Source organism: Octodon degus, unplaced genomic scaffold (genome assembly GCF_000260255.1).
Source record: "Octodon degus isolate 3935 unplaced genomic scaffold, OctDeg1.0 scaffold00205, whole genome shotgun sequence".
NCBI classification, from domain to species: Eukaryota; Metazoa; Chordata; class Mammalia; order Rodentia; family Octodontidae; genus Octodon; species Octodon degus.
The window spans coordinates 86,761-96,406 of NW_004524781.1; the positions used below are offsets into that span (position 1 = coordinate 86,761).

The 9,646-nt window shown below is 56.1% G+C and overlaps 1 pseudogene; it reads left to right on the top strand.

Moving 5' to 3' along the window:
• Positions 1-3,406: 3,406 nt before the first annotated feature.
• Positions 3,407-3,894, top strand: LOC105744002 (annotated as a pseudogene).
• Positions 3,895-9,646: the final 5,752 nt, after the last annotated feature.

Genomic DNA, 9,646 nt, shown 5'->3' on the forward strand with positions numbered 1-9,646 from the left:
TGCACAGAAAAATGAAATGCCCAAAGATTCTTCCCCATAAAGGGTCCTTCATCAGCGGTTAATCTTCACGAGTCTTAAGTCCACGAATCTTTCGTCTCCAAGGAATCCCGACCACTAAGAGTCCTTCATGATGAAGAGTCCTTCAGCACCAAGAATCCTTGATCACGAAAGGTCATGCAACTCCACGTACCCTTCATCACCAAGAGTTCCTCAAAGCCAAGCATTCTTGATCACCAAGGAATCTTCATCCCCAAGAATCTGCTATTGAGATGGACTGGTCCTTCGTCATGCAAGAGTCCTGTTTCAGGCAATGGCAAGCAGCTCAAAGGTGACCCTGAGACAGGGCATACAGTCTGCACGCCCAAGAAGGATGGGGTCAGGAGAGAAAGGCACGTAGAAGGAGCTGGCACAAAAGTCTGTTCAGAGTCTCAGGACATAGGACATGTAAGATGGAGGCAGAATCTCCTAGAGCATGCGAAACGGGCTTCTCACTGCAAATTGATACCCAGAGAAATGTGTTAGTGTCCAAGATAGCTGTGACATCTGACTCCTGGGAAGAATGCTAAAGGGCCCAGCTGACAACTCTCCTACAAGGCACCTCCTCAGTCCAGATTTTCAACCCTGAGTAAGGAGATGTGTGGCTAAGGTGAGAGCTGGAGTGAGCAACTCTCATCTAGTCTGACCCCCAGCAGTCTCTCCTGGGGGCCGGCAGATGCCAGGAGGAATTTCAGAATGATCACCTAGCCATCTCTGCTGCACGTGAAAGTCTACGCGAGCCAGACCTCTAGGGGAAGTGTAGAGCCCTGCCCCCAGCCCTGGCAGTTCCACTCAGCCTGGGTGGGCAGAGTACTGCTCAGGATCCCGTTGGTGGACGTGGGCACAAAGAAAATGACAGTGGATGCCGTGGGGAGGGGGGATAATAAATCCCCTCAACCTTGCAATCCTGCCTCTGTTGACAGCCAGGAGCCCTCACTGTCCAGGGAGTCCTTTAAGCAAACAGGAGTCCTGTGGTGAGCAGCATAGGCCAGGGCCTTGTGGCCGTGTCCGGCCTGGCAGGCGTGGGGCTGGGCCAAGCTCAGAGCCTCTGGCTGCCTCCTCTCTGGAGGGCCCTGCTGGCTCAGGCTGGGGCACGGTGTCTGGCGTGGGGCTCGGTGAAGCCCTTGTGAGAGGCGGCGGGGCAGCCTCGCTGCACAGATGGCTCTTTGTCCCCACTGACACCTGCCATCTGCTTGTTTGTCTAAGCGAGGCTGCAGGGGCAGGGGCTCCCAATCTGCTGCTCGGCCCGCCCGCCTGCAGCGACCTCCTGACCCCTGGGCCAGACGGGTCTTCAGAGTTGTTCCTCCGGCACAGCAGGCTCTGCTGCCCTGTGCCTGCTCAAGCCTTCCCTGAGCTGGTGCTCGGCTCCAGGAGCGGAAGAGAAGGATGCAGAGGAGGACTTAGAGCCAAGAAGAAGAGGGGATGAGGGAAGAGCAGGACAGGAGGGCAGAGCGGAGGATGAGGAGCTGGGGAAAGGGGAAAGAGAGGGAAGGAAGGGAGGAGGAAGGCCAGGAGGAGAAGAAGGGAGAAGGGAGGGGCGAGGAGGGGGAAGGGGAGGAGGCCGGCAGCTGCTGCTGGCCTAGCCCTGATTCTCCTGCTCCAGGGGCCAGCCTAGGAGCTCGAGTTTCAAAGCTCAGCCCTCACACCTGTTCACAAAGAGAATGTCACATAAAAGAGCGACTGGGAGGGGAGAAACTCTATAGAGCAAATGCTGGGGGGCCATTGGACAGAGGACAGCCACCACGCAGACAAGACAGCTCGCTTCCTGCCTCCTTGCTCATCAGTGAAGAGGAGAGGAAAGTAACCTTGTCCAGTTTTGGAAATTAAAAGCAAAACTGTGAAAACTCACCTCAAGTGAGGAGCACTTCCTCAGCGAGAGCGTGCTGCTGGTGGGACATGTTGCCTGGCCCACCCTGAACTTGCCTGCACAGGTGCCATGCACTAGTGAGCCGGCGGCGCGTGGGCTCTGGCCTCTGGCTACCCACGAGCTCCGCAGCCCTGTCACTGCCCTCGGACCTGGAGGCCCATGGGCTGCCTGGCACTTACTCTCTGCCGCTGAGGAGCGGGCCACTCACGCGCTGCCAGAGCCGCCGTTCTTTGCCAGAGATGATCTCACCAGAAGCCGTACATGCCCTCTGCTGATGGGTGGTGGTAGCCCCGTTCGGAAAGCATTCTGAGTCTTGAGCTTTCCTTCCTGTGACCTCCCGTGGGAGGGGGGCCTTCAGAAGGCCTTGCCTCAGTTCTCCCAGAGAAGCAGCTTCAGATTCCTTGAGAAGCAAGCCTGTCAGCACATAGTCACAGAGAGGGGCACTGCCAGCCAGTGCCCTCAGGCCCAGGAAACTGCACCCTCTGCCTAAAAGCCCTGCTGGGCAGTCAGGAGACCACGACTGCACAGTAGCTACAGGCACTGACATTGCCCTGACGCCTCCAAGGGAGGATGGCGTGCTGCCATTCTGAAAGTCCCCCAGGAGTGCACAGACTTGTGGCAGGGGAGCGGAGGGCAGCCATGGCCCTGGCTGACAGAGGCAACGTGCAAGGCGGATCAGCAGGGGACACAGGGCCTGCTGCTGTCCTGTGGAACTTGCTCATCATGCCATCAGCTGACATGGCAGGAGGAGAGAACCTTACCCAGACCAACCTGAGTCCCCACCTGGGGTCTAAATCTGCTACAGAGAGACACTGCGGCGCTGCCCTGGGCCTTTCCGCTGGGCATTGCCCTTGGCTGGAGGCACTGGGCTCGCAGCTGTGTCCATTTGCATTCTACCTTCCCTGCCCATGTTTACAGAAATGTGCTTGAAAGTAAAGCCATCAGGATACCTGCAGACAGGGCCATGGATGCACCCACCAGGTGGGCCAGCTACTCCCACCCCAGGCCCACCTTGGGGTGTTCAAGCCCCCTAAGAACAGCTTTCTTTACAAGATGTTTCCTGTGGCAGTTGAGTAGTTTTGCTGTATGGGTATTTGGTGTAAACTTCAAGGTGGGATTTTGGGTTGAGCACACTGATTTTATAGGTTTTCTCACTTTGGGTTTTCAGAAAGCGGTGGATGCCAGGAACCTTTGCCAAGGAGGGGTTGCCTCACAGCCTGGCACATTGGCAGCTGCTAGAGTTCTCTCAGGAATGGATAAGAATTGCATGGCTTAAGAGAAAAGACTAGCATTCTAAGGGTGCCCTCCAAGGTGGAGCAAGGGCGCCAGTGAGCCGGATGGAGGTGTCCCAAGGCAGGAACCTGCAGAGTGAGACTGATCACGCAGCTCTCTAGCTGCCATCTTGGGTCCCTGCATGCGTGCGCCTAATCTCAGCCGGTCTACCTGAGACCCCCTGAGTGCCAGCCCTAGTCGCCCACACTGCCCCATATCCACTCTGACAAGATGAAAGAAACTGTCATGAGCAGGAAAAACTCGCCAAATTGCAGGCACAAGTGCGCATTGGTGGGAAAGGAACTGCTCGCAGAAAGAAGAAGGCGGTTCACAGAACAGCCTCAGCAGATGATGAAACACATCAGTTCTCATTAAAGAAGTGAGGGGTAAACAGTATCTCCGGTATTGAAGAGGTGAATATGTTTACAAACCAGGGAACAGTTATCCACTTCAGCAACCCAAAAGTCCAGGCATCTCTGGCAGCAAACACTTTCACCATTACGGGCCATGCTGAGACAAAACAACTGACAGAAATGCTGCCCAGCATCTTGAACCAGCTTGGTGCAGACAGTCTGACTAGCTTAAGGAGGCTGGCTGAAGCTCTGCCCAAACAGTCTATGGGTGGAAAAGCCCCGCTTGCTGCTGGAGAAGAGGATGATGATGAGGTTCCAGATCTTGTGGAGAGTTTTGATGAGGCTTCTAAGAATGAGGCAAAGTGAACTAAGGCAGCTTCTGCAAAAGATCAATCTTGGAAGAAATTACTGGGAGCTGCTATTCTATATTATGACTGCTTTTTAAAATTGTTTTTTATGGATCTGATAAAATCTAGATCTCTAGTATTTTTTAAGCCCAACCCCCTTGGAAATTGCAGCCCTTTTCAGTTTTTGCTTACATACATGCTTTGCAGCCAGTTAAGCTGGAGAAGCCTGGGAAGAAAGTTTGAAACAAAGATAACAAAAAAAAAAAAAAAAAAAAAAAAAAAAAAGACTAATCACGCAGGACAAGAAGATGCCCTTGCTCAAGAGTCAGCACTCGGGCTTGGCTGCCCGCTGTCTGCAATGCCTGTGGCCTGTGGTCGGTGTCATGAGTAAGCAGGACGGAAGCCGACACCTGATGTTCGTGTTCGGCAAATGATTCTTATCCATGAATCAGCGCGCTGAGAAACTCACGCAGGTGGAGCCCAGCCTGCTCATCCCAGCCCTGACCAACTTATCCCTTAGTAACCCACCCAGCTCCACAGCCCGGAAAAGTAGATGCAGGTCTGCCCAGAGAGGGAAGGCACGTGGAGACAGAGCAGCTTCTCTGTCCCACCGCTGGTGTGGGGAGAGCAGGCTCCGATCTGGAGGTCTGGCCCTGGCCAAGCGGGGCGGGGGAGTGGTTTGCATGGGTCTGCTTGGTGCAGTACCGCAGCAAGCATGCATACCACAGAGCCTGGGGAACAACTGGGAAATCGGGGGGCCATGGAGGCCACACAGGGTCCTCCACGAACTAGAAAAAGCAACACACCCGAAGAGGAAGCCAGGCAGCCCCAGAGGGAGGCCGCTCAGCCTGTCTCAGACAAACTAGGGAGGGGGACTGGGCTGGGTTGCGGCTGGCACAGAAACACAGCCACCCATGCACAAGTGGCAGTGGGAACGAATATCTGACCCAAAGGAAATGCCCCACGCTCCCAGGAGGAAGACACAGCGGAAATCCCTCCGCTGCGGTGAGCGGCTCAAGTAACCCAGAATTCTCTCTGTTCAAAGAAAGCCCAAGATTTACATGCTCACATGTGTACTGTGCAGTATTTTCAGCTAATTATATGTCTTAAAATAACTCGCTTTTGTCTGTCCAGTGCTCCCTGAAATCCCAAATAAGGGTTACGCACTGCATAACGGCATTCCCCAGCTTGGAGTCGGGGATCAAGGACTGACCCCACCTGCGTTCGGGAATTCTTCCCAGAGCGCCCCTCCTTCCTGGGGGCCCTGCAGGTCTTAGAGGACGGTCCTGAGACTCTCTGTGAGGACCGAGGAGGGAAGCAATCAATGTGGGTCCTCTGATTCCAGCCTCTCAAACCCCAGGCCACCACGGCCTCCGTCCCTCACACATAGCCTACTCAGGGCAGCCTGGCCACCAGCTCTCCTGCCAGGCATTCTGCAGACACAGAGCACCCTGGAAGGCCCAGGCCTCGAGGGTCCTGGCTCCCACCTCCTCCGAGCACAAGCCCTTGCTGCTGGGTGCACTCAGCACAAGAGAGCTACCCCACAGCGGGAGAACCCAGCCGGTGCTGCCACTCCTAGGGGTCGTCTTGCTACCTTATTGCAGCATTGGCCCCATTTCCCTGTGACAGGGTGTCCACCGTCCCTGTCTCCCACTCGTCTCTCGATAACAAGGCGGCTTCTCAGAGCCGGCTTGGTGTTGGGCGAGGGGCTCAGCCAGCACCCCACACAGGTCCGCGAGGAGCGAGCAGCTTAAGCGGTGGCCCCCACTGCCCTCCGTTACGAAAACTCTTCTTGGCACAGCAAGAATAAAAGGCACAAGGGTGAGCGCGCTTCTTGAATTTTCCACTTCCGGCCTCCTGTGAGGCCTCACGTTGTCCGAGGCCTGCGTGACCTACTTTTCTTGTCCGGCGCAGCCTGCAGAGGCTGTCACGGCACAGCCCTGGGCCCCCGTTTTCAGTTCTGAAAGTAGAACGCTGCTTGAACAAAACTAGAAAATTGCTGTTGATGCGGACATTGCTAATCTTATTTGCATCTCTCGAGTGAGTGTTTCCAAATGTCCTTGCGGCAGTGGCTCAAACGCATAGTACAGGACAGGACTGCTTCACCAAGGGTGGCCTCTGCCCGGCTGGGGAGGACCCCACGGAGGTGGCTGCTTCTCATGGGACAATGGGGCCTGTCAGCTGTGAGGGACAGAGGCTGGAGGGGGGCGCCAGTTCTGAGGGCACAGGGCCTGAGCAGGAAACCAGAGTTCAGTGGGGAGCATGAGGACCTCAGATCAGGCCAGAAGCATTGCCATTCCTCTCGGGAAGTGTCCGCTGTGACTTTGCCAGCCTCTTGGAAGGAGCTTTTCGATCCAACCCAACTAAAAGCCCATTTGGCCTTCATCCCCAGAGACAATAGGTGGCCCTGGACGTGCTGCAGGCTCTGTGGCTGAAAGGAGCTCACACAGACCGCAGCTATCATTCATTCCGGGTAGGAACCTTCTGGGCTTTGGGTTGTGAGGAAGAGGAGGGTGGGTAGGGACAGAGAAGGTTGGCTGAGGCAAAGATTCGAGGGCTGACGGGGAGGTGGCTGGTGGAGATTATGGCGCTCAAGCAGGCAAAGCAAAAGGAGACACTTGGGAACTCCTGGGCTGTGGGCTGAGCTGTAGGTGATGAAAGAGACGGGACCTCAGGAGGGGGATACCAGAAGGCACAAGTTGGGAACGTCCCTGTACTACCCAAAAGGACATGGCTGGACACTTGGAATAGCCCTCCAGCCTGGACCACAGCCCCAGCCTGTCCTGCAGCATGTGTTGACCACCAAGATGGATCCCACCACCAAGACAGACCCCCTCCTCCGGCCACATTAGCAGGATTTCTCTTCTGGAGATCAAGCTGAGGGCAAGACTGGCTCTACCTGAAACCAGGTAAGAGTGGGACACAGATCACTATTCAAAAGTGTCTGGGGCCACAAGGTCTGGGTCAAGAGGTGACCCTTTTGCTTCAGTTCCTGAAATTCATACCTCCATGGCTGACTCTCGGAGCTCCTTGTTCATGTCTCTATGGGTGAATCCTAAAGAAGGGAACCCTGGGTCACAGAGGAAGCAGAATTCAATCACTTAACACTGATGTGTTTCCCTCCAAATCGCAACTCTAGGTTGCACATTCTGCAAAGCCTTTGAAAGGAACCAGCAGCATACCAGCCTGCCACCTGACAACAAAGGATTTCACTTCCTACAGTCTAGGAGAAGAGATGTTTATCCTGCAGACTTGGTCTCTCAAGAGATGGAAGGGCCGGGGAGATGGCTCAGTAGAATAAGCACTTCCCTGGCAAGCGCAAGGGCCCGAGTTCAATCCCCGGTTCTGCTAAGAGATGGAATACTTTTCAAATGTTTGCCCTCCTTTTGGATTTCTGTGTCTGCAAATTGTTCCCATTTCATTCTGCACTGTCAGGGGTGCCCCCTCCTTATACCTATGGAGAGCAGTACCTGCCTGGGCTCCATGTCTTTGTCACCTCATAGATGAACACAATACCCAGCAGCCGCAGCCCACAGGAGGAGAGGCTTAATTTGCGCACAAGTTCAGTCCAAGGCAGAGACAGGGCAGAAGGGCATGCGCAGCACAGTTGCTTATTTCCTGGCTGCGGGAAAGAAGAGCAGGGAAACAGGGCCAGAGAGGAAGGGGCCAGGAGCCTGGCGCAGACCCCAAGGCTTTGCCTCCAGGACTCAGATGACACCCAGAAGTGTGCTCCTCCAGTTCCCAGGGGCAGATCCCAAGTCACCCCTAAGTGCCACAATCTCCTACCACAGGTCCACAGTTGCCCTCTATGGCTGGTATGGGGTCCACCCAACTGGCACAGATTGGGACCTGGCCCTCAGCTCCCATGGGCCCCCACCTGCTGATGGGCCTGCTTTCTGTCACACCTGCACTGCGTAGGTTCCTGCTATCTGTCGATGACCCACCTAGGACCTCAGAAGACAGGACCCTGGCTTGCGTGGGTGATAAAAGTGTACCTGGTGACATTGATTCACACAGCCAACTGTGGACATGACCCTCATGAACCAACAGGTTGTGGCCATTTAGGGGAAAGTCCTGGCTTACTGACCTAGAAGCCTCTCTGTAGAGTGTAGCCACAGGAGCCGGTGCCCGGCCTGAGGGCAGATGGGCAAGAAGCAGGCTTTTCACCTGGGGTAGGCAGGTAGATGGAGGGAAGCCAGAGCGAGGCTAGGACGTTGTGGAGCAAAAGTGTCCAGCATTATTTAAATTATTCAAAGATTATATCACCTGTGGGCATTTTGTAAATGGCAATATTTGTTTAATTTAAAAAAAAAAACTATTACAAAAGTTAGGTAATGAAATTCGGGATCCTTTAGGGTGCCCGCAGCAGGCGGCATGCAACGAGGCTTGTGCTGCTATGGAGTGACCCCTTCAGGGTGCCAACCCTGAAGCTGGAGCTGGAGCAGGCAGGGTCTGACGAAGCCTGGCTGGCCCTGCTCTCCACACCTGCCAGGCTGAGGCACAGAGTGTGCCTACTCCCAGCTCTTCAGGGGTGGCAAAGCCAGTTCCCTGCCATGGGAGACAGGCTGCTGGCCGCCTCTCCGGGGGAATCCCAGCAGGGCTTGGCTTCCTGGAGAAGGGAGCAGGCTGCCCTTCGGCCGTGTGTGTCCCGGGTCACGTGCACAGCCACAGCTCTAGCGGAGGCGGCAGGCAGGGCCATGAGGGGGGAGGGGTCACATGGGACTAGACGCAGGCTGCCAGCTGAGGGACCCATGCCAGCCAGGGCCAGGCACTCAGATGGGGCAGGCACTGCTCAAGGCAGGCCCCTGTGGCCTCTGCCAGCAGCCCCAGGACACGTTCATGTGGGGCCCGTGAGCGTCTCCAGGCTGAATTTCTGTTGTGTGGGCATCTGGCAGAAATGCCAAAGCCTTCCAGGTGTCCTAAGAGTCCCCTACCAAGGGTCTAGCCCTTTGCATCTCCTTCCTCTTGCCAAGCACCACCACCTACCAGCCTGGATTTCAGGACGCGCTGTCCCTGCCCAAGACCTCCCTCACTCCCACTCCTCTCCTGCCTGTTCTGGTCTTGGCATTCTCAGGCTCCCTGGCCAGCCCACGGCCCCTGGGTGGCAGCTTCCCCAGGTGCCCCGCTGGCCTCTCGGCCTGATGGCATCCATCCTGGCTTTCCAGCCCTACCTGATGGCCCCAGCAGGACAAAGGCATCTGTCCTCTTCTGTCCCTTCTGGTCCTCAGGAGGGCTTTTCCTTCTGTATAGGACCTACCACTCCTACCACAAAGCTCACTGCGGGCTTCAAGGCAGACAGTCTGGAGAATAAGCTTCCTCCATCTTCCACCCTTCTGTGTGGCTCACTCTGAAAACAGCTGGGCCCCTGAAGCCCTAGAGGCCCTTGAGCCTGGGAAGCGCCATTCTCTGTCATTCTTGGGGCGTGCCTGACACTCCCCTTACTCCTTTACTTCCTGGCAGGCTATTCCGGCAGGAGGAAGTAAACCAGCCACCGAATAAGCCCCGCTTCTGAGGGTGAGGAGGTGCCTCTGTGCAGGCGCCTCCTCTGCCAGCTGGGGGGCGCCTGCGCAGGGCGGTGACCATGGGCTGGGACAGATGGCGCAGGCAGGTGGCCAGGGCCTGTCCTGGTCATGGCCGCTCCAGGGACCAGCCCTCCCTGGGTGTGTGCGTGGAGGCTGCTGGGCCAGCCAGCACTCTGCTCTGGTGGGGTCAGTGGCATGCACGTGCATGCCGAGCGCTCTCCTGTTGCCGAGCCTCCCTCCCTCAGGCCT